This window comes from Podarcis cretensis (genome assembly GCF_951804945.1).
Source record: "Podarcis cretensis genome assembly, chromosome: 3".
NCBI lineage: Eukaryota > Metazoa > Chordata > Lepidosauria > Squamata > Lacertidae > Podarcis > Podarcis cretensis.
This window is the reverse complement of record NC_137172.1, coordinates 3,625,954-3,649,596: the sequence shown is the minus strand read 5'-3', so window position 1 is coordinate 3,649,596 and position 23,643 is coordinate 3,625,954. Positions and strand designations below refer to the sequence as shown.

The window sequence follows — 23,643 nt, the reverse complement described above, 5'->3', positions numbered from 1 at the left end:
CATCAAAAGTGCAAGTAGATAAATAGGTACCGCTCTGGTGGGAAGGTAAGCGGCGTTTCCGTGCGCTGCTCTGGTTCACCAGAAGCGACTTAGTCATGCTGGCTGCGAGATGAGCACCGCAACCCCAGAGTCGGCCATGACTAGAACTAATGGTCAGGGGTCCCTTTACCTTTTTAAGGGGCTACTGGACAATTTTTTATTTTATTTTGAATGTAATAGATAGTTGATGTAATAGATAACCCAGGTCCAATCTCCTGCAACAATTCCAGCTAAGTCTGGAAAAGTCTCCCTTCTCTGATCTCAGCACCTGAGAGGGTCTATAGGGAAGGAGACGGTTTTTAAGCTCTTTTTAGCTATTTAGGCTGCTGGGCTCAGACACCAACTGGCAACCAGCACAGCTGTTTTAAAACACGGGTCGTGTGAGATCTAAGGATGTCACATAGAGGAGGGAGAAAGGTTGTTTTCTGCTGCTCCAGAGAAGCGGACACGGAGCAATGGTTCCAAACTACAAAAAAGAAGATTCCAGCTAAACATTAGGAAGAACTTCCTGACAGTAAGAGCTGTTTGACAGTGGAATTTGCTGCCAAGGAGTGTGGTGGAGTCTCCTTCTTTGGAGGTCTTTAAGCAGAGGCTTGACAACCATATGTCAGGAGTGCTCTGATGGTGTTTCCTGCTTGGCAGGGGGTTGGACTCGATGGCCCTTGTGGTCTCTTCCAACTCTATGATTCTATGATTAAACGGAACCCCAGCCAGCACTCTGGCTGCTCCATTTTGGACCAACTGAAGTTTCCAAGTTGTCTTCAAGGACAGCCCAGCATAGAGCAAATTGCAATATTCTATCCTGGAAGCTACCAGAGCGTGGAGTACAGTGGCCGAGTCTTCCCATGTCTTAGAATCCTAGAACCCCAGAATCAGGGAATTGTAGTGTTGCAAGGGACCCCCAGGGTCATCTAGTCCAACCCCTGCAATGCAGGAATCTTTTTGTCCAAAGTGGGACTCAAACCCACGACCCAGAGATTAAGAGTTTCCTGTTCCACCTACTCTATGAGGCTGTAAGTGTAAAGGGACCCCTGACCATTAGGTCCAGTCGTGACTGACTCTGGGGTTGTGGCGCTCATCTCACTTTACTGGCCGAGGGAGCCGGTTTAACCCACAGCACCACCCGCGTCCCTATGAGGCTGTAAGGATGAACTAATTCAGTGATAAAGGTAAAAAAAAGGTGAAGGACGCCAGATGGTTAAGTCCAGTCCAAGGTGACTATGGGGTTGCAGTGCTCATCTCGCTTTTCAGGTCAAGGGAGCCGGCGTTTATCCACAGACTGTTTTCTGGGTCATGTGACCAGCAGGACTAAACCGCTTCTGGTTCAATGGAACACCGTGACGGAAGTCAGAGCGCATGGAAACACCGTTTATCTTCCCGTCGCAGAGGTACCTATTTGCACTGGTGTGCTTTCAAACTGCTAGGTTGGCAGGAGCAGGGACCGAGCAACAGGAGCTCACCACCCTTGTGGGGATTCGAACCACCAGCCTTCCTATCGGCAAACCCAAGACACAATAACCACTCCAAAGCCACAACTCTGTCATCCTTTTCCCAGCAAGACAGAGAATACACCAGGTAGCCATGTCTTGCTGACGAGGTATTTGTTCCAGTAGGGCAGACTTTACTGCCTATGCAGCACTTCAATTAATTAAGTATTTAGTTTAGTTTAATTAAGTATTTAAAGGACTGTTTTTCTCCCGGAGGCTAAAAGGGAAATCCCATCTCAGACAGGCCTGGATCTCTTCCCTTTTTATCCTTCTCTTTCTCCTTGACGCTTTCTAATGAATTCTCTGCCCCTGCACATCATAAACAGAAGAAGTGGCCTCAGTAATAACGACACTGATTGGCCGCTACTATCCAGGTTTTGGATCCGTGTTTTACTCAGCCCTATCTGGGTCTGAACTGGGGGCGGGTGGGCGTCTTCAGATGTTCTGGCAGTGAGCTATATCAAACAGTTCCATGTGTCAGACTTAGCCCTCTTCTCTGATGGCCTATTGTAAAAGGTAAAGGTAAAGGTACCCCTGCCCGTACGGGCCAGTCGTGTCCGACTCTGGGGTTGTGCACCCATCTCACTTAAGAGGCCAGGGGCCAGCGCTGTCCAGAGACACTTCTGGGTCACTTGGCCAGCGTGACGAAGCTGCTCTGGCGAACCGGCACCAGAGCAGCACACGGAATGCTGTTTACCTTCCCGCTATAAAGCGGAACCTATTTATCTACTTGCACTTAGGGGTGCTTTCGAACTCCTAGGTGGGCAGGAGCTGGGACCGAAAGATGGGAGCTCACCCCGCCGCGGGGATTCGAACCGCTGACCATGCGATCAGCAAGTCCTAGGCACTGAGGTTTTACCCACAGCGCCACCCGCATCCCAGATGGCCTATTGAGTCGTTCATAAAATCACAGATTTTTAGAGTTGTAAGGGACCCATTAGGGGGATGCGTGTGGCACTGTGGGTTAAACCACAGAGCCTAGGACTTGCCGATCAGAAGGTCGGTGGTTCGAATCCCCGTGACGGGGTGAGCTCCCGTTGCTCGGTCCCTGCTCCTGCCAACCTAGCAGTTTGAAAGCACGTCAAAGTGCAAGTAGATAACTAGGTACCGCTCCAGCGGGAAGGTAAACAGCGTTTCCGTGCGCTGCTCTGGTTCGCCAGAAGCGGCTTAGTCATGCTGGCCAATAAAGCAAGATGAGTGCCGCAATCCCAGAATCGGTCACGACTGGACCTAATGGTCAGGGGTCCCTTTACCTTTACCCTTTAAGGGACCCATTTGACCAAACTGCGGGAGGCAGTGGAAGACAGGAGTGCCTGGTGTGATCTGGTCCATGAGGTCACGAAGAGTCAGACACGACTAAACAACAACAACAACAAGGGACCCATGGGGGTCATCTAGTCTAACCCCCTGCAAAGCAGGAATCACAGCTCAAGAATCCCTGACAGATGGCCACCCAACGTCTCCCATGATGGAGGGTCCACCACCTTCTGTTCCACTGTCAAACAGCTCTTGCCATCAGAAAGTTCTTCCTAATGTTTTGCCAAAATCTCCCTTCTTTTAACTTGAATCTATTGGTTCCTCTGGAATATCAGGAAACAAGCTTGCTCCATCTTCCATTTGACAGTCCTTCAGATATGTGAACCACAGAATCATAGAATTATAGACCTGTAGAGTTGGAAGGGACCGTCTAGGAATACGCAGCCATCCCACATGGGGATCGAACCTGCAACCTTGGTGTCATCAACACCATGCTCTAAAACGGCTATCATATCACATTGTACCATGCCTTTCCTATGGGGACATGCAATTTGAGGGACACTCATTTTGATGGAGATCGTCAGATCAAGATGATGGAATCTCATTGCTAAGGTAAAGGACCCCTGGACGGTTAAGTCCAGTCAAAGGCGAGTGTGGGTTGTGGCACTCATCTCGCTTTCAGACCGAGGGAGCTAGCATTTGTCAGCTTTCTGGGTCATGTGGCCAGCAGGACTAAACCACTTCTGGTGCAACGGGACACCATGACAGAAGCCAGAGCGCATGGAAATGCTGTTTACCTTCCTGCCACAGTTGTACCTATTTATCTACTTGCACCAGTGTGCTTTCAAACTGCTAGGTTGGCAGGAGCTGGGACAGAGCAACTGCTGCGGGATTCGAACTGCGACCTTCTGATCGGCAAGTCCAAGAGGCTCAGTGGTTTAGACCACATGCAACCCGCACCCCTCATTGCTGCCACGACCCCTGGCTCCCCTATAGGGCTCTGACCACAATGGCTTTTATGCTCTAGCCATCACAATTCTGGTGCATTGCGGGAGGTGCATGTGGCGAAGCAAGCTGTTTACTCCTGGAGCTCATGTCATAGGCTGAGCTGATACACGAAGGTGTTTTTGTTTTTTTGTAGGAGACACCACTTCAGGAAAACATTTCTCTGAACCATGCAGTGCAAGTTGTGGCCCAGAGGGTAGGCAGTGGATATGCTGAACATTCGCTTAGCATCTCACTGTCGGCTGGGTTGAAAGCCACATGGATGGAAATGTACTTCACAGCATAATTTCCCTGTAAGGACGGCCGACCTCAAACAAAAGAGGAGACAGTCCTCCTCCAGGGAGATTCTCCTTCGCCCGTTCCCATTCCATTCAACGGAGCTTGTGCAAGAGAACTTCCCCCCTCCCAGCCAGTCCGTCCTGTTTCCCGTTTTCCATGCAAAGCTGTCGGAACGGCTCAAAGAACGCTCCCCTCTCCCCCCGACGCTCATAAATATTTCATGACTGGTCGCGGGAAAAGACAGCATTTTTGGGGATAATGCGCTGTGCAATGTAATGTTCTCTCCCCCACCCCTAGTTACCAAGAGACGGAGCGCGGCTGCGGTCACAGCCCGTATTTTAAATACATCTCATCAGCCAACCTGATGCAGGCAGAGCGAACGCAGCAAGCAGACAGCTTGTTCTCTTGCTCTCCGCTTTTGGGGATAATAATAATAATAATAATAATAATAATAATAATAATAATAATTGGAAAAGCACGCAGGGATTCAGCCGGACCAAGGCAGGATACCTGGGAGCACCTGGGTGGTTTATTTGCAGCATCCACAAGCTACTTAGGACTTGGAAAGGAGAAACTGAGGCACAGGAACTGGGCTGAAATGGGCGGACTTCTTCCCAGCTCCCACAAGCCCAAAAGGGGAGCAAATCATGAAGAATTTGGAGGAAGGGGGTGATGGAGTATCCATGTAGTAAATAGGTATGTTTGGAAGTACAAAAACTCCTGGAGGCTCAGCCTAGAGGAGGGTGCTCTAAGCTTGTCCTAAACTTTCTTTTTTTATTTATACAGAATTATTTTTATTGGTTTTTACATTTTTTTCCCAAAATGACAACAGTGTTGTATAACAAAATAAACAACATTTGGCTAATAAGCCTGATACTTCCCTCCACACCCACACACCCACACAACGGCTAATGGTTTTCAAACTTATTCTCTGCTCCTGCATTTGATTATATTTTCTTCTTTTTAAATCCAATCCTTTTTTAAAAAAAACCATTATTTTTTAAATCACTCTTAGTAACAAATGATACATTTATCCTTGCAAAACTTCTTGTAACCCTGCTAATGATGTTGGCTGTTGGCAGTCGCCTTTCAAATACAACATAAATTTAAAACAAAAAAATTCCTTCCAGTAGCACCTTAAAGACCAACTAAGTTAGTTCTTGGTATGAGCTTTCGTGTGCATGCACACTTCTTCAGATACTTCTTCAGATGAAGAAGTGTGCATGCACACGAAAGCTCATACCAAGAACTAACTTAGTTGGTCTTTAAGGTGCTACTGGAAGGAATTTTTTTTGTTTTGACTATGGCAGACCAACACGGCTACCTATCTGTAACTGGAACATAAATTTATTCCAATCTTTTAGAAAAGTCTGGTCCTGCTGGTTCCGGATTTCCCCAGTCAATTTTGCCAATTTGGCATAATCCAATAATTTCATCAGCCACTCTTCTTTTGTTGGTAGTTCTTCTTGCGTCCATCTTTGGGCTAACTCCTAAACACACTTTCTGGAGAGGTGCTGGAGGAGACTCTTGAGAGTCCCATGGACTGCAAGAAGATCAAACCTCTCCATTCTGAAGGAAATCAGCCCTGAGTGCTCACTGGAAGGACAGATCCTGAAGCTGAGGCTCCAAGACTTTGGCCACCTCATGAGAAGAGAAGACTCCCTGGAAAAGACCCTGATGTTGGGAAAGATGGAGGGCACAAGGAGAAGGGGACGACAGAGGACGAGATGGTGGGACAGTGGTCTCGAAGCTACCAGCATGAGTTTGACCAAACTGCAGGAGGCAGTGGAAGACAGGAGTGCCTGGCGTGCTCTGGTCCAGGGGGTCAAGAAGTGTTGGACACGACTAAACGACTAAACAACAACAAATCCCATTGAGCATGTGGGGAGGGGGTCAACACAGGCCTTTTCTGTTGAGCAGCATCCTGCAACCTTTGCGGAGTTTTACTCGGGAGAAGGGACAGACAAACCTGTCCATTTCTCTGTTTTTCATTCCCCACCCTCAACCTTAAGTTTAATGCTTCACATTCTGACATTAGCTTGTGATTTTTTTATCTCTGAAGCCCTTGTGGAAATCCATCAGAATTTCAGACGCTACACACTTTGGTGTGCAATCTCGCCTAATTGATATGCTTTTGCAAAGTACTTTCCCCCTAACAGAATGCACATTTTCACTAATAGATGCATTTCAAACATAAGACACTGACGGTTTTATATGCTCTCAGAGGCTTTTACATGTTTCTCTACTGCTGTTTTATCGGTGTCTGGGTGCCTTTTCGTTTCAATGGCAATGTTTGCTTTTTGCATTGTTTTTGTATCACGGAGATTTTTTAAAAAAACAATTAAATGGTTGACAAACGCTTTTAACCAAATAACGAAAATAAATTCATATGTACCCTCTAGCCTAGTAAATGAGCTTTTTTCATACACGCATTACTTGGCTGCAAAATTCGGAGAGGTGCAAATCTCAAAGGCTGGCTGTGTTTCGGTTTGAATCTGGTTCTGGAAAAATGCAGATTATAAGAGCAGATGGAGAACACGCAGGATCAGGCCAATGTCCCATCTAATCTAATGCCCCCAAGGGAAGCCCACAGTCAGGTTCCGAGCACAAGGGCCTTCTGTCTACTTGCAGCAATGGCTGTTCAGAAGCATGACTGCCTTCAATCGTGAAGGCATGAATTTGTCTAATCCTAGGTTGCTGACCACCACTGCTTCTTGTTGTTGCAGGAATTTACGTATAGTGTTGGGGGGGTTGCCCCTCCAGCAGATATCATGCACATGCAGCCCACTACCAAAATCAGTCCCCACAAAACACTTCATCACAGTTTCTTCCTATCTATTCAAAGGGCCTCTGCTGCACGATACCAAATGTAAGAATTCACTGATAAATGTATCTCTGTACTGGCTCACTGGGGAAACTTCAGAAATTCATATAGACATGTGAGCTCAGCTACTCAGCAGCCCCTCTGCCTGAGGGATAATTCCTGGCATCCTGATACCTGAGTGCCAGACAGGCAGCCATTCCAGAAATGACAAACCCAGATGAAGACAAAAGGGTGGGATGAACTTGGCTGGGAAACAGGGAAATGTAAAGATCTCTTTTGTTACACTTGATGGGTGTTTGGTGGAGGGCAAGGGGAACCATGGGGCAGGGTCCAGGATTCTCAGATTCCTGCCACCAGACCTCCCCTTTCATGATGTAACCATGATGTATGAGTGATGTGGTTTGGGGGGGTATAACTTGGGGATTAGCAGCTAATAAAAGTTTGGGTTCTCTTTTGTTTGGGGCTTCCATCTTGTTCCACCTGGTGGCAGGTGAGAGTCCTGTTGCGACAGTCTTCAATAAAGACCAAGCCTACTGACTGCTGTTTTGCTCTGGTATTCCTGGCTGGTGTCCTTGTTTTTTGCCCAAGGGAGCTCTCAGATTTCTCCATTAACAGTGTGGCAGGGAGTTCCATAGTTCAACTTTGTGCTGGATGAAGTTCTCTTTTTTACCTGTTCTGAACCTTCCAACATTCGTTTACATTTATATACTTGCTAGTTCTCATGAGAAGGAGCCACGCCCACAGAGCTGCATTGCTGTTAGGCAGATACACAGACCAGAGAGATTCAATTGCTAGAGAGGGCTCTATGTGATGTCATTTCCCCTCTCCTGGAGAGGAAGGAGCGTATGGTACTTCCTCTTCCTCTCTCTTCATTTGACCAATCCTGAGCAGTGCCGGATTTATGTCTTAGCTAAACAAGCTATAGCTTAGGGCCCCACTCTCTTGGGGGCCCCAAAAAAATTTAAAGGGGAAAAACGCTGGATGTACATTTCCAAAATATAAGATAAAAAACAAATAAAATAAAACCTACATACAGCAAAAGTGTTTTGTGTTGTGTAGGCTCCTGTGATGTAAGTAATGGGCCCCGTCTGCTAGCCTGCTCCCTAAAATATCACTGGTTTGCTCATTTCTATATATAGGGTGCATATAGCATATACCGTATTCAACACAAAAAACAGTGACAATTGGTTGTTGACAAAGGACAGCTGGACATAGAAAGGGCCCCATTACCTTCAGGAGCTTAGGGCCTCATCAGACCTAAATCCGGCCCTGATCCTGAGGGCAGCTGTGCCCTGTTCTTGCTTTACTTCCAAGTACATGCCTGAAGCTGGTCATACTGCAAATATAAATATTTTGCCTGCATGGATTTTACTGCTGCCATTGCTGCAAACCAATGCAAGAATGTAAGCGATTAAATTATATTTTTAAACTTGCTTCCCAAGCTGTTGCCTGATTCTTTGTTAAGCGGGGCAAGAAGGGGGAAGCCAGCTTACTTTGTAGCTGCACTTTCTGAAAACAAGGTTTTGCAGCCTGATTGCTTCGCTTTTAATTTTGCTGCCCAGGATGGGAGTTTGAAAAACTGTTTAGCCCACACAGGTGGGCGCCTAGAGAGAGAAATTGCAACGAATATACCCCCTCCTATCCAGTAAAACCCATTCCACATAGAGAGAGGGATGAAAACTTTGCTCTGTCAACTTTCTCCACGCTGTGCTTCATGTTACAAACTTCTACCATGAGGATAATAATAGTGATATCCTAAGGAAAAGTGGGGGACGCAGGTGGCGCTGTGGGTTAAAGCCTCAGCGCCTAGGGCTTGCCGATCGAAAGGTCGGTGGTTCGAATCCCTGCGGCGGGGTGCGCTCCCGCTGCTCGGTCCCAGCGCCTGCCAACCTAGCAGTTCGAAAGCACCTCCGGGTGCAAGTAGATAAATAGGGACCGCTTACCAGCGGGAAGGTAAACGGCGTTTCCGTGTGCGGCTCTGGCTCACCAGAGCAGCGATGTCACGCTGGCCACGTGACCCGGAAGTGTCTCCGGACAGCGCTGGCCCCTGGCCTCTTAAGTGAGATGGGCGCACAACCCCAGAGTCTGTCAAGACTGGCCCGTACGGGCAGGGGTACCTTTACCTTTACCTTTAAGGAAAAGTGGGACATTCTGGGATCAAAGCAAAAACCGGGACGGCATCTGTGATTCCAGGACTGTCCCTGCGAAATAAGGGCACTTGGAAGGTCTGGTATTCCCTGCACTGCCTGGGAATGGATTTCCAAGTTTCCAAACAGCTCTGAAGATGCCCCTGTGGACCAAATCAAATGCCTCCTGTTAATGACTTGCATGGCCTGAGGACAGTCAGGTTTTGCCACCAGGGAGCTTTTACGAGGGAGGGAGGCGACTAAATTGACTGGCCTTTGCGTATTACTTGTAGCAGATGCTGAGTGGGCAGATCAGGTTCACCAAAGCGAGCCAGGAGATGGAGCAAACATCTTAAGAAGGGAGTCTGCAGCATTTGGGTGGCGCTGTGGCCTAAACCACTGAGCCTGGGGCTTGCTGATCAGAAGGTCGGCGGTTCTGAGCTCCCGTTGCTCGGTCCCTGCTCCTGCCAACCTAGCAGTCTCTGTGTGTGGTTTGGGAGCTGCACGGTCAGGGGAAAAACAACACTGTCCAGGGTTGTCAAGACTGCGGAGAGAATAATTGGGTGCACTCTTCCCACCTTGGGTCAAATCTATGCTTCCAGGTGCCATAAGAAAGCTGCAGAGATAGTGCAGGATAGTGCGCACCCCAGAAATGATCTCTTTCAGCTTCTGCCTTCTGGAAGAAGGTCCAGGGTTATAAAGACTAGGCCTAGCCGCCTGAGAAACAGTTTCTATCCAAATGCGATTTGGGTTTTAAACGCAGTGTAAGGAGTCTGAATGGACGTATACTGTATTTAAAAATGGAGTTTTTAGGGGGCTAACCAGGTTGGGATAGGTGGGATAATAGGCTTGTTGGTTTTGAATGTCTTATGAAGATTTTTCAATTTCGTTCCGTATGGGACAATGACAATAAAGATTATTGTATCGTATTGTATCGTACAAGTAGATAAATAGGTACCACTCCGGTGGGAAGGTAAACAGCGTTTCCGTGCACTGCTCTGGTTCGCCAGAAGAGGCTTAGTCATGCTGACCACATGACCCAGAAGCTGTCCGTGGACAAAAGTCAGCTCCCTTGGCCTACAGAGCGAGATGAGCGCGCAAACCCAGAGTCATCCACAACTGGACCTAACGGTCAGGGGTCCCTTTTCCTTTATTTTAGTTCAGAGAGAAGGCAAGGTAACCTGCTGGGAGTTTTCTAAAAAGAGAAAGTTGAGAGATAAAGGTTTTCCTCCTCTTCTCAACATGTGGGCATCTCATGAAGCTGAATGCTGGAAGAGTCGGGGATGGCAAATTAAAGTCCTTTATCCTCCACACAGTGCATAATTTAACTATGGAACTCCTTGCCACAGGAGGCAGTGATGGCCACCGACCTAGATGGCTTTAAAAGAGGACTGGAGAAATTATTGAAGGACAGGGCTATGGGTGGCTCCTACCAGCCGTAGTTGGAGGAAGAAATGCTTCTGAAAACCGCTAGCTGGGAACCCCAGGAGTGGTTCTGCTTGTGGGTTTCCCTTGGGGTTGGCCTTCCAGACAACCACTTGATTCACAATTTGTTCTGATTTGCTTGTGCGAGGCAGGCAGGGGGGTTATGCAACGCAGTAGCAAACAGTTGCTATTCCACATTTTCCAATTACATTTTCCTATGACTTTCCTTACCAAAAAATTCCTGTTTTTTAAAATAATAATCATAATAATAGTAATAATAGTAATAAAATAAATATAAAATATGATCATTTGAGTCCAGCAAAATGGATTCTACCTCAACAAGGTGTTGGACTAGATAATAATAATAATAATAATAATAATAATAATAATAATAATAATTCCAGTTACAGATAGGTAGCCGTGTTGGTCTGCCATAGTCAAAACAAAAAAATTCCTTCCAGTAGCACCTTAAAGACCAACTAAGTTAGTTCTTGGTATGAGCTTTCGTGTGCATGCATCTAAAGCATCCCAGGAACCATAGTTTCTACTGCAAAGAACTGTGTATCTGAAGAAGTGTGCATGCACACGAAAGCTCATACCAAGAACTAACTTAGTTGGTCTTTAAGGTGCTACTGGAAGGAATTTTTTTTGTTTTAATAATAATAATAATAATAATAATAATAATAATAATAATAATAATAATAATTTATTTATACCCCGCCCTTCCCGGTTCAAAAAAGCACTTTAAAATACTTAATTATAAAACCCTCAGGGTCCCTTCCAGCTTTACAATTCTACAGGAAAGGTGGGGGGAAGATGGCAAAGGCCATTCTTCAGCTGTAGCCCCTCTTGTTGCAAGGAGAGGGTCTTGCGTTCCATCCCCAGTGCCAATCAGTGTAGACAGTACTGGTGTCAGGCTCGTGGCTGGCTAAGTGCTGAAGCTTTTATTCCAAAAACCACTGTGCAACCTCAACGTGGACCAAGCTGCAGGTTACACAATCCTGTGGTTCAGAAGAGAGCTCTACGTTTGACCACTGCAGGGCCAGATAATCCCCTTCTATGATAAGATGGTAGGCACAAACTAAGTCTATGGGCAGAGCCGCGCATTTACAGCACAAAACTGCCCCCCAACCCCTAATCATGGGAACTGTAGTTTCTTGGAGGTGCCAGGAATTTTAGCTCTTTGCACTCTGCACATGGCTTCTCTAAAGCATCCCAGGAACCATAGTTTCTGCTGCAAAGAACTAAAGTTCCCAGTGCCTTCAAGAAACTACAGTTCCCAGTAGTTGTGGGGTGGGGGAGTTGTGCACTTTAAATGTGCAGCTCTTAAGGGAGTGCAACCGGTTCAGTCACACTGGGCATGGAGTCCTGGGGGTGCAACAACTATTACTTAGAGTGGAGTAAAACCTAGAGAGCATCTTAAAAAGCAGAGACATCACCTTGCCAACAATGGTCCATATAGTTAAAGCTATGGTTTTCCCAGTAGTGATGTATGGAAGTGAGAGCTGGACCATAAAGAAGGCTGCTCGCTGAAGAATGGATGCTTTTGAATTCTGGTGCTGGAGGAGACTCTTGAGAGTCCCATGGACTGCAAGAAGATCAAACTGATCCATTCTGAAGGAAATCAGCCCTGAGTGCTCACTGGAAGGACAGATCCTGAAGCTGAGGCTCCAAGACTTTGGCCACCTCATGAGAAGAGGAGACTCCCTGGAAAAGACCCTGATGTTGGGAAAGATGGAGGGCACAAGGAGGAGGGGACGGCAGAGGACGAGATGGTGGGACAGTGTTCTCGAAGCTACCAGCATGAGTTTGACCAAACTGGTGTGCAAAAGAAGGATCGAACCTTTTTTATGTACGCTACAACAGCAGCAAGGATACTCATCGCTAAAAGCTGGAAAACTCAAGAATTACCCACACTGGAAGAATGGCAGATGCAACTGATAGACTATATGGAACTGGCGGAGATGACTGGCAGAATCCAAGACCTGGGAGAAGAACTGGTGGAGGAGGACTGGAAGAAATTTAAGGACTATCTACAAAAATATTGTAAATTGCATGAATGTTAAGAAAGATGTAAGATTAGCAAAAACACGGCTCCAACAAACTAGTTATAAAGAATATAAATTTAAATTTAATTGGAAGATGAAAAGATAAATTTTGGATAAGTAATATTTTATGATTAAGCTTCAATAAGAGTATGTTAAATCCCAAAATTTGAGACATTAAATATTGGAAAATTATATTATACGAATTAAACTAAGTTAATAATTTGCTGGTAAAATTTATGTTTAGAAAGCAGGAACAAGAGATGTGAGGAAGTCCAAAGTTGAGAATGAAATGTGGATAATGGAAAAAATTATGTTATTATGTATGTTTTTTATTGGTTATACAAAAATTTAATAAATATTATTATAAAAAAAAAGAGTTTGACCAAACTGCGGGAGGCAGTGCAAGACAGGAGTGCCTGGCGTGCTCTGGTTCATGGGGTCACGAAGAGGCAGACACGACTGAACGACTAAACCACAACAACAAGAGAAGTAAGTGAGCCAAATTTTGATGTTGCCCGGGGCACCGCTGAAATCTGAGACCCCACGGTCTGCCACTGCCGTATGCTCTGCCCTCTGTCTCAGTGCCTGACACGCCCCCTTGGTCCTCATTTTGGAGAGTTGGGTGGGCGCAGCCATTTGCACATTTCGGGTCCTGAGAGAGAGTGTTGGGCAGGCAAGCGGGGACTCCTGCAAGCAGACAGAGGGAAACAAGGGGAGTTCTGTAGCTCCATGGTAGAGCATCTGCCTTGCGCACAGAGGGTTGTGGGTTCAAATCCCCAAGGCATCTCTGGGTATGGCTGGGGATGACCCCTCCTGGCTGAATTCCTGGAGAGCAGCTGCCAGCCAGTGTAGACCAGGGGTCGTCAACCTTTTTCAGCAGGGAGCTGGTCCACCATCCCTCAGACCTTGTGGGGGGGGGCGAACTATATTTTGGGGGGGGAAATGAGCGAATTTCTATGCCCCACAAATAACCCAGAGATGCATTTTAAATAAAAGGACACATTCTACTCATGTAAAAACACGCTGATTCCCAGACCGTCCGTGGGTCGGATTGAGAAGGCGATTGGGCCACATCCGGCCCCTGGGCCTTAGGTTACCTACCCCTGGTGCAGACGATGGTGAGGTCATTGGCCCACAGGCCTGAGGCCATAAGTCAGCTCCCTGTGTTCCTAAGAGCATAGAAGCAGCAACCAGAATGATCCAGGGACCAGAGCAACTTCCAAAAGAGAAGGAAATGGTTTGGAGCATTTTCATTTGGAAGAAATATGAATGAGAGAAGATGCAACAGAGGCGCAGGAAATTATGCACGTTGTGGATGGAGAAAAGCTTATCTCCACCTCCACACCAGAACACTAAAAGGCAGGGACCACCCAGAAAAGCTGAAGGCTGGAAGAGACAAATGGAAGGACTCCTTCAGCCAAGTTACAGCATGGGAGACCACAAGGTAGTCATCAGCAACTTCACTGGGAGATAAGGCGAACAATGACTATGGATTGTATTGCATTTATGGAGCCTCCAGGGTCAGGAATAGTCTACCTCTAAACACCTGCCAGTAGTGATGTATGGAATTGAGAGCTGGACCATAAAAAAGGCTGAATTGATGCTTTTGAATTCTGGTGCTGGAGGAGACTCTTGAGAGTCCCATGGACTGCAAGAAGATCAAACCTCTCCATTCTGAAGGAAATCAGCCCTGAGTGCTCCCTGAAAGGACTGGTCCTGAAGCTGAGACTCCAAGACTTTGGCCACCTCATGAGAAGAGAAGACTCCCTGGAAAAGACCCTGATGTTGGGAAAGATGGAGGGCACAAGGACAAGGGGATGAGAGAAGACGAGATGGTTGGACAGTGTTCTCGAAGCGACCAGCATGAGTTTGACCAAACTGCAGGAGGCAATGGAAGACAGGAGTGCCTGGCGTGCTCTGGTCCATGGGGCCATGAAGAGGCGGACACGACTAAACGACTAAACAACAACAAACACCTGCTGCTGGAGACCACAAGTGGGAGAGTCCCATGACACTCCATTCCTGTTTGTGGGCTTCCCAGATAACCCAAGCAGATGCTGGATCAGTCCAGCACCTTCCAACCAAATGCCTCTATTGGGAAACCCGCAAACAGAATCTGAGCAATTCTCCCTTCCTGTGGTTTCCAGGAACGGGGATTCAGAAGTGTTGCTGCCTCTAACTGTGGTCTGAGCAAACACACCTTCTCTGGCGGAAGAGTTAAGGATGTGGGCATCTCTTGCCCAGCTGTAGCCGGATTGTGTGATTTTAGCGATGGGCGAGAGGTGGAAGGCAGCTCAGAGACCGGTGCGCTTGGGAGCCAAGTCTCTGTGCTTCCAATGGGAATCGATTCCCAGTAAAACTGCATCTTTAGCGAAGGTTTCCTAAACCTAAAATTGCCCATCAAATGCATATATATGTGTTTGTCTTCCTTTCTTTTTTTTTTAAATGATCCAAAACATCGCAAAGATTTTGCTTTCTGCTGTCAACACCAGGTTAACTAGCAGATAAAGCATGTGGTGGACACGAAGGTCTTGGGAGAAAAGCAATGACAAACCTAGACAGCATCTTAAAAAGCAGAGACATCACCTTGCCAACAAAGGTCTGTATAGTTAAAGCTATGGTTTTCCCAGTAGTGATGTATGGAAGTGAGAGCTGGACCATAAAGAAGGCTGATCGCCGAAGAATGGATGCTTTTGAATTCTGGTGCTGGAGGAGACTCTTGAGAGTCCCATGGACTGCAAGAAGACCAAACCTCTCCATTCTGAAGGAAATCAGCCCTGAGTGCTCACTGGAAGGACAGATCATGAAGCTGAGGCTCCAAGACTTTGGCCACCTCATGAGAAGAGAAGACTCCCTGGAAAAGACCCTGATGTTGGGAAAGATGGAGGGCACAAGGAGAAGGGGACGACAGAGGACGAGATGGTTGGAAAGTGTTCTGGAAGCTACCAGCATGAGTTTGACCAAACTGGGGGAGGCAGTGGAAGATAAGAGTGCCTGGCGTGCTCTGGTCCAGGGGGCCACGAAGAGTCGGACACGACTAAACGACTAAATAACAACGGACACGAAGGAGAAGCCTGGGAGCAGGGAACCGCTGACCAGCAGTGTTCTTTATAGGATACAGTTAAACCCTCCTTCTGTTTCACCCCCCTTCTCTCTCTTACGGAATTAGCAATTAGCTTTCCTGCATGTCAGAGAACCGGCGCCAAATGTCAACACATCTAGCGGAAAGCAGGTGCCGCCGATTTAACTGAGATACTCGTAATGGGAAAGCACATTAACCTCTTTCTAAAAAACCCCCAGAGCAAACTGTAATCATGTGCGCGTTGCATTTCATCATGAGGGCATCTGGAACTTTGATAGTATTTTAATGCAATTCTGAGATAGGAGACGGCGCGCTCCTTTGTCAACGTGGCAGGCGCACAACATTCTGTCCATAGATCTACCTGCCTATTCTTTGCAAGAACTGCCCCCCTCAAAAAAAAAAACCAAGAAACCCCTCACAGTGGAGCTGCATTTGCTACAGATCTCCCTGGTCTACTGGATGCCTGCAGAGGCGCAAGTGGCGCAATGTGCATCCTATCGTAAAATTGCCTATAATCGGCTGAATTATACTGTGCAGAGAAGGCGGCAGACAAAGACTGCAAACATTCAGCCGCAGAAATGCAAACCCGGAGAAGCTGCCGAGCAGAAGGGGAAGAAGTTTGTTTTGGGGGTTCAAATTTGTCCTCAGGACACAGCTTAGAACATTTATCTCTCTGCGTGTGGCCCAAAAAGCATTGTTCTTCCAACAGTTGCTTCTGGGAATAAAGCTTTAAGATAAAGTTCCAAAGTTTTTCAGGGTTCCTTTTTCTTTTTGTTCAGAAATGGAGTTTTAAAATACCTGCTGTGGGGATTCTGGAAGACTGAGCGCGGAATCCTATGTATGGCTACTCGGAAGTAAGTCCTGCGCCCTTCACCGCAGCTTGCTCCCAGGTAAGCGCGCATAGAACTGAAGCCTAAAGGAACTTGGATTCTAAGTTGGAGAGATTTCCGTAGGAAATGCGCAGTTATCTTTGAAGGGATTATTCCCTTTGCAAGACAATGGAACGGGGGAGAGCAGAAAAATTGAGAGGGGCAGGTCTCCTGTCAACGAAATAGTTCTAAAACAAACCTGTCAGAGCTGGCTGCTGAGAAATATCCACAGAAAGGAAAAGGGGGGGAAAAGCAAACATTGCGACAAATATTTTCTTTCTTTCTATCTTTTTTTTATATATATGCATTATTTGCAAAATGCCACCTTGTTCCGGCTAATACATTTCAATACATAGAGGAATTTCCACCCGCCCTTCTCTCTCAAATTGGGTGATTTTTTTCTGCGTCCTCCACCACCCAAAAGCGTTTTTTCTTTAAAAGGGAACAAAAAGTAGCTAGTTTATCAAAAGACAAATCCTCCTTCAACGAACCCGGTTCCAATAAATCCCTGTTCAAAGAGAAGGCGTGCTTTCGACTCTGCTGTCGGACCAAAAACAAATGTTTAAGCGGCTGATCTCCCTGAAGGAGAGGTTAAGGCGGAGAAGGAGGTTCGACACCAGAGAACCATAAAGCCCCCCTCCCTCCCCAGTTCCGAACCACCCCCCCCCCAGTTCCTTCCCACCCCAAACCTGCCAGTTCCGAAGCTCTGGGTTGGTTTGAAGAGCATGCAAAGCCAGGAACTCGCAAGCCCCGCCAAGACAAAGAGGAGAGGCTGGCAACTCAGCGCTAGCAGACGCCTACCTGCCCGGGTGGGATGCCTGGGTTGCACTGTTCCGTCTGATGTTCGAGCCTTGCACTGTGTTCTCTGCCGGAGTGGCCCCCTCTATATGTACACGCAGGGACACACACACACACACACATTAACATGTGGATCGGTGAGTCCAACCCTCTGAAGGAGCCACCTGACTGATCCACTGGCTTAGCAGCTGCTGCGCCCCTCGGCACCCACCGGAGAAACCTTCCCGGAAAGTGTTTGTCACACTCCAGGAAGCTGGAACAATGGCACAGGGGCATCACCGGCAGCCCTAAAAGTGAGGCTTCCGATGGGCTCGGGCTTCTCTGGCTCTGCGATACTGCTCGCTCAGGCATCGCTGGTGAGGTTCCCTGGGAGTCCCGTGCTTCCAGACCTCACCGGGCGCTGCCTTGTGGCGGCTCTGGTTATTTGCCCATTGGGGCCAGAGTTGCCTGCTCAGGCTGGCAGCAGCTGCGGGAGGAGGGCTGCAGAGGAGGGTCCCAGAGTCAATTCTGGTGTCTCCTGGTAGGGCTGCGAGAGACTCCTCGACTGAAATTCTGGACAGCTGCTGCCGGTTGGTGTCGACAATACCACGCAGATAGGCGAATAGTCTGATGCAGTCAATGGAAGCTTCTTCTGTCCCTCTCTCCAGCAACTGAGGCACCCGCTGCCCTCCATCACCCGCTTCCTAATTCCTATTCCTTACAGCTAATCCAGAATGCGGCAGCTAGGCTGGTGACTGGGGGCGGCCGCCGAGACCACATAACACCGGTCTTGAAAGACCTACATTGGCTCCCAGTACGTTTCCGAGCACAATTCAAAGTGTTGGTGTTGACCTTTAAAGCCCTAAACGGCCTCGGCCCAGTATACCTGAAGGAGTGTCTCCACCCCCATCGTTCTGCCCGGACGCTGAGGTCCAGTGCCGAGGGCCTTCTGGCGGTTCCCTCATTGCGAGAAGCAAAGCTACAGGGAACCAGGCAGAGGGCCTTTTCGGTAGTGGCGCCCGCCCTGTGGAACGCCCTCCCATCAAATGTCAAAACGATAAACAACTACTTGACATTCAGAAGACATCTTAAGGCAGCCCTGTTCAGGGAAGTTTTTAATGTATGATATTTTAGTGTTTTCTGGTTTCTATGGAAGCCGCCCAGAGTGGCTGGGGAAACCCAGCCAGATGGGCGGGGTACAAATAATAAATTATTATTATTATTATTATTATTATTATTATTATTATTATTCCTGAGCCTTCTGACTGGGACACACTAAGCACAGAAAGCTGGAGACTTCTGCATTCCAAGCATAGGTTCCGCCACTTAGCTCCTGTCTCCCGCCTAAGAGCCAAGAGGGTGGAGTGGTTAGTGGTGTGTGGTGGGAAGCCCTGAGTTCAAATCCCACTTCTGCCACCAATTTACAAGGTGGCCTCAAACAAGATTCTGTGACTCGGTGCTTCCCATATAAAGCAAAGGTGTGTGTGTGTGGGGGGAACCTGTGGCTCTCCACGTGCCTTTGGACACCACCTCCCATCAGCATGGCAAATGGTCAGGGATTATGGGTATTGTAGTCCTGAAATATCTGGGGGCCCACAGCTGCCCAATGCCAGCAATAAAGGTCTTGAGGTCCTGCTTGAGGCCTTGCCATAGCCACCTGGTTGGCCACTGTGAGAATGGGCTACTGGACTAGATGTGCCATTGGCCTGATTCAGCTGCCAAGACTCTCTTGTTCCAGCAGCCACAATCCCAGGAAATGGCTTTGAGTTTTGGACTTCCCCTGCTTGTGAAGACAGGCTCAGCAGATGAACAAATGAGACCAAGAGTGGGTCCAATTAATAACCATAACCATAACCATAATAATTTATTATTTATACCCCGCCACTCTGGGGTACAAACAAAATATCTGTGGGAATGTTCAGGGATGCAGGAGAGGATATATTATATGATAATAGCCTTTCCAACTTGTGTTAACAAGTTCACAATTTGGCAGAGTAACATTCCCCTTTTTAAACTCACAGCGGATGCGTTTGCTCAGGCTCGCTAAAGCCTCTATAATAACTGTTCTGGTATTTCCCCCTTATTCTCTCATAAAAGATAAGACACCACACAGTCTTCTATAAAAGTATAAAAAGGTTTACTCACACATCATTCTGTTCACAATAGGATCCCAGAAGGCAGACTTAGCTTAGAAAAGTAACATATAGCCAGAAACTATCTCTTAAGGAGACAGTCCCTTTGTCCTCTCTTGGTTGGAGGCCAAGAGGGCATCTTTGGCTAAGCAGATGTTGCTTCTTTGATGCATGTAGTCAAAGAGAGGGAGATGGCTACCCTGCCCTGTGCTTTTGTCGTTACCTGCACAGGTGAGGCCACACCCACCTCTAGTCACATGCAGAGGAAGTCTGTCCCAGCCCAGAAGGAAACAGGAAGTTCATCTGCTGGCTGGACAAACATTCCTCCCCATGTGTAAACATGTTCACTCTAGGAATGTTAAAATATTAAAATACAGTAATGCATCAAACATTAAAAGCTTCCCTAAATAGGGCTGCCTTCAGATGTCTTCTAAAAGTCAGGTAGTTGTTTATTTCCTTGACATCTGGTGGGAGGGCGTTCCTCAGGGTGGGCGCCACCACTGAGAAGGCCCTCTGCCTGGTTCCCTGTAGCTTCGCTTCTCGCAATGAGGGAACCGCCAGAAGGCCCTCAGCGCTGGACCTCAGTGTCTGGGCAGAATGATGGGGGTGGAGACGCTCCTTCAGGTATCCGCTCAAGAAACCGATCAAGAAGTCGGTTTCTGCATGTGCGTGAGGTGCAGGTGGGGCTCATCAACCTGGGAAGGAAGCCCATCTAGGAGTAGGAAAACTCTGATCCCAAACCTCCACCACCTTGTGGGATATCTTCAGGAGAAGAAAAGGCTAAGGAGTAGACCCTACACAAATCCAGAGTGGAGTCCCTAAGGCGGTTGGATGGCACCTTGTACGCCTCCTTCCGGCAACTCTGGCGCCAAACTGGTGGCAAATGTCTTGCTCTGCTTTCCTTTGGACCCCATCAGTGAGGCTGAGAGGGGGGGGGTCTTGTTCAAGCAGCCCAGGACCTCCAGACACACTGCCCAGGCTTGCGCCCCGGAGAGGTCACTTTGGTTCTGCTGACACAGCAGTTTGGCTTCACCCCCAAAGGCACACTCCATTGCCTCCCAAGTCAAACAGGTGACAACAACTGTTAAAAGGTTTGGAAAAGGGCAACTAAAATTACCAAGGAGATGGAACGACTCTGCTATGAGGAAAAGGTGCAGAATTAGAGAAATAGGAGGTAACATGGCAGAAGTTTATACATTATTCCTGGCATGGCACAACTTGCAGGCCCAGACAGAGGGGGGTGGCTATATGGGCCACTTGGCCCGGGCCTCCGATTCCAAAGGGGGCCTAGGTCAGCATATTCACAATCACTAGGAAAGCATTTTTAAATGTAAATACTTAAAACAGTCCTTTTCCCTATGTGTTTTTAAAAAGCACTATTGTATATCCAGTAGTGATGCATGGAAGTGAGAGCTGGACCATAAAGAAGGTTGATCGCTGAAGAATTGATGCTTTTGAATTCTGGTGCTGGAGGAGACTCTTGAGAGTCCCATGGACTCTGGTCCAGGGGGTAACGAAGAGTCGGACACAACTAAACGACTAAACAACAACAATAATTGTATATCTATATTTTCCATTTTGTCTTTATATGCAGATACGGTTCAAGCCTTGAACTAAAATTGTCAGCATAACTTTTGTGAAAATTATTCAAATACTTTCTTATTTAGAAGACTTCAGTTATCCCCAGGGTTAAAAAAAAGGGGGAGGCCACATTATCTACCTGGCCCAGGCCTCTGCCTGGCTCTGCACGGCCCTGGGTGCAAGTGGACACAGAGAGGTTTTTCTCCAACTTCCATAAAACTAAGACTTGTGTGTTGGCTATTTGCAGTATGGTAGCGCTGCAGAGAGCTTGCTGGGGAGATCATGCATTAAAAAGAAAGGGACTCAAAAATAACTTAAGGTTTTAATTACAAAAAAACCAAAAACTCCTTATACACTAAATACATCAACAAACAACCATGACCCAACCACCAACCCAACCCCCAGGGTAATGGGAGAGCTAGGTGCTGCTCCTTATATACTACAACCAAATGCTGACACACCTTAATCAGTACAGCTCAGCAGCACCTGCTATGTTTCACAGCTGTAAAGCTGGGTCTCGTTATCTTGCTCTGGCCCTTGCTCTGGCCCCTTAAAGACATACACATTAGGTGGAACAATGATGAACCTTTACATTTAAAGTAACCATTCAACATTTCCCCTGCAGTTCATCATTGTGGAACAAAAACATAAAGCATACTTTGTACATGTCTTTCATGCGTAACCTTTGGAAGTGCTTTTGTAAAAATGTCCGCAATTTGATTATCACCTGGGACATATTCAAATACAATCATTTCATCAGCAAATAGTTTCTTTACAAACTGCAGACGTAATCTTAAGACTCTAGTGCGCTGCGTATTGGTTTCTGAACATAGGATGGCGAGTCCACTCTGGGAATCAAGGTAAACTTTTACTGGTAGTGTTACTTGCATCTGTAGGTCTGCGAATACTTGCAGATACCATTCTACATCACGAGTGGCCTGAACGCATGCACATAATTCACTCTCTGTTGTGGAGAGACAAATAATGGTTTGTGTCTGGGACTTCCATTCAAATGGACAACCGTTATAACAAAACACCATACCAGACACACCCCTGCAATTATTTTGTTCCACTGCATGAGATGCATCGCAGAAAATTTCAAAACCTTTGTCAATACATGTTGTAAACTGCAACCTATAATGTTTGGTGTGTTTAAGGTACATTACCACTCTCTTAAGAGCAGAGAAACATTGCATAGTGGGCTTTTCCACATTGTGATGCATCTTTTAACAAAAGCTTAACTGTTTCATATTTTACACTTGGTGAATAACACAAATCATAATCTTCGCCTGGAATTTGTTGAAAACCCCTAGCAACTAATCTTGCCTTGTACCTTACAACTTCATTTTTGTCATTCATTTTAACTCTATAAACCCATTTTGAATCGATAAGTCTCATATCTGGGGTTTGTGGTACAAGAGACCAAGTGTTATGTTCTTTTAAAGAAGCTATCTCGGAGTTCATAGCTTTATACCAATTTACAGCTTGGTGCTTAGGTAAATTCTGAACATCATTGTAGCTTTTTGGCTCAAAAACCGCCTTATTGGCATACACAGTATTAAAATGTTCATCTGCAAATCGTTGTGGCTTCTGCTTCTTTCTATCTGAACGTCTCAGTCCGGAAGGAGAGTCAGACTCCTCAGACTTAATGGGACTAAGTGAACTACTAGTTTCAGGTTGTAAATCATCATTGTCAGACTGAAGAGGTGCCTGTAGGCTAAGCTCATGGTCAGAAAAATCAAGAGAATCTAACCTCCCCTCGGGTGCCTGTGACTTTAAATCACCAAGCAAATTATCAGATTCAACAGGCTTTTTGTCTTTTTCCATTAATTCAGAAGCACCATTTCCTGCTGCTGCTGCTTCTTCCTCTTCTTCCTCAGTACTATCTATACCGTCAGTATCTTGGAAAACAGCAACTCCATTCCAATTTATAGTTTGTATCATGCTTCTGGTAATATGAAATTTGCCAGTTGCTGGTATGTAAATTCTGTACGCCCCCTGCTGGTAGCCCATTAATTTTCCCTGAACACTACGCTCACCCAGTTTCTGCTTAGCAGGGTAATGCATAATTACATCTGAACCCCAAATGCGTAGGTATTTCAGATTAGGGCGTTTTTTAAACAGCTTCTCATAGGGGGTGACATCTAAACCAGAATGATAACTGCGATTTCTAACATAACAAAATGCATTAAGCGCTTCAGCCCAAAAGTCTTTGGGCAGATTAGCATCGTGCAGATAAGTTTTGACCCCTGCTTGCAGATCACGCTGCACAACTTCAACAAGCCCATTTTGCCAGGGACTTCGGGGGCAAGATAACTCATGAGTAGTCCCCTGCGCTTCCAGGAATTTCTCAAAATCCTCAGAAACAAATTCTCCGCCCCGGTCAGAAAACAGGTTCTTAATAGGTTTGTTAAAGTGTGTTTTTACCCAGTTGCAAAAAACTTTATATTTCTCAAATGCTTGGGACTTCTCAGCTATTGCGTAAGTCCAACAATATCTACTATACTGGTCTATGAGAGTGAGCCAGTACTTTGAACCTCCTAATGATGGTGGGAGTGGCCCAACTAAGTGACAATGTACACGCTCAAATGGCTGAGTTACTTTCCTATCTGAGCACCTACCCTTGCATGCAACCTTAATCTTATTCTTGCAACAAGATAGACATTGCATAAAGAATTTACATGGTTTTAAGTTGAGGCCATTAACAATATT

The 23,643-nt window shown here is 46.7% G+C and overlaps 1 protein-coding gene across 1 annotated transcript in view; it reads right to left on the bottom strand.

Annotated features, from left to right (window-relative positions):
- Positions 1 to 17,355, bottom strand: part of PNOC (prepronociceptin) — a 50,312-nt gene extending 32,957 nt beyond the window's left edge. The window contains exon 1 of the mRNA XM_079969028.1: positions 17,243 to 17,355. The gene's annotated coding sequence lies outside the window, so the exon portion shown is untranslated. The remainder of the gene's footprint in view (positions 1 to 17,242) is intronic.
- Between the last annotated feature and the right edge of the window lie 6,288 nt (positions 17,356 to 23,643).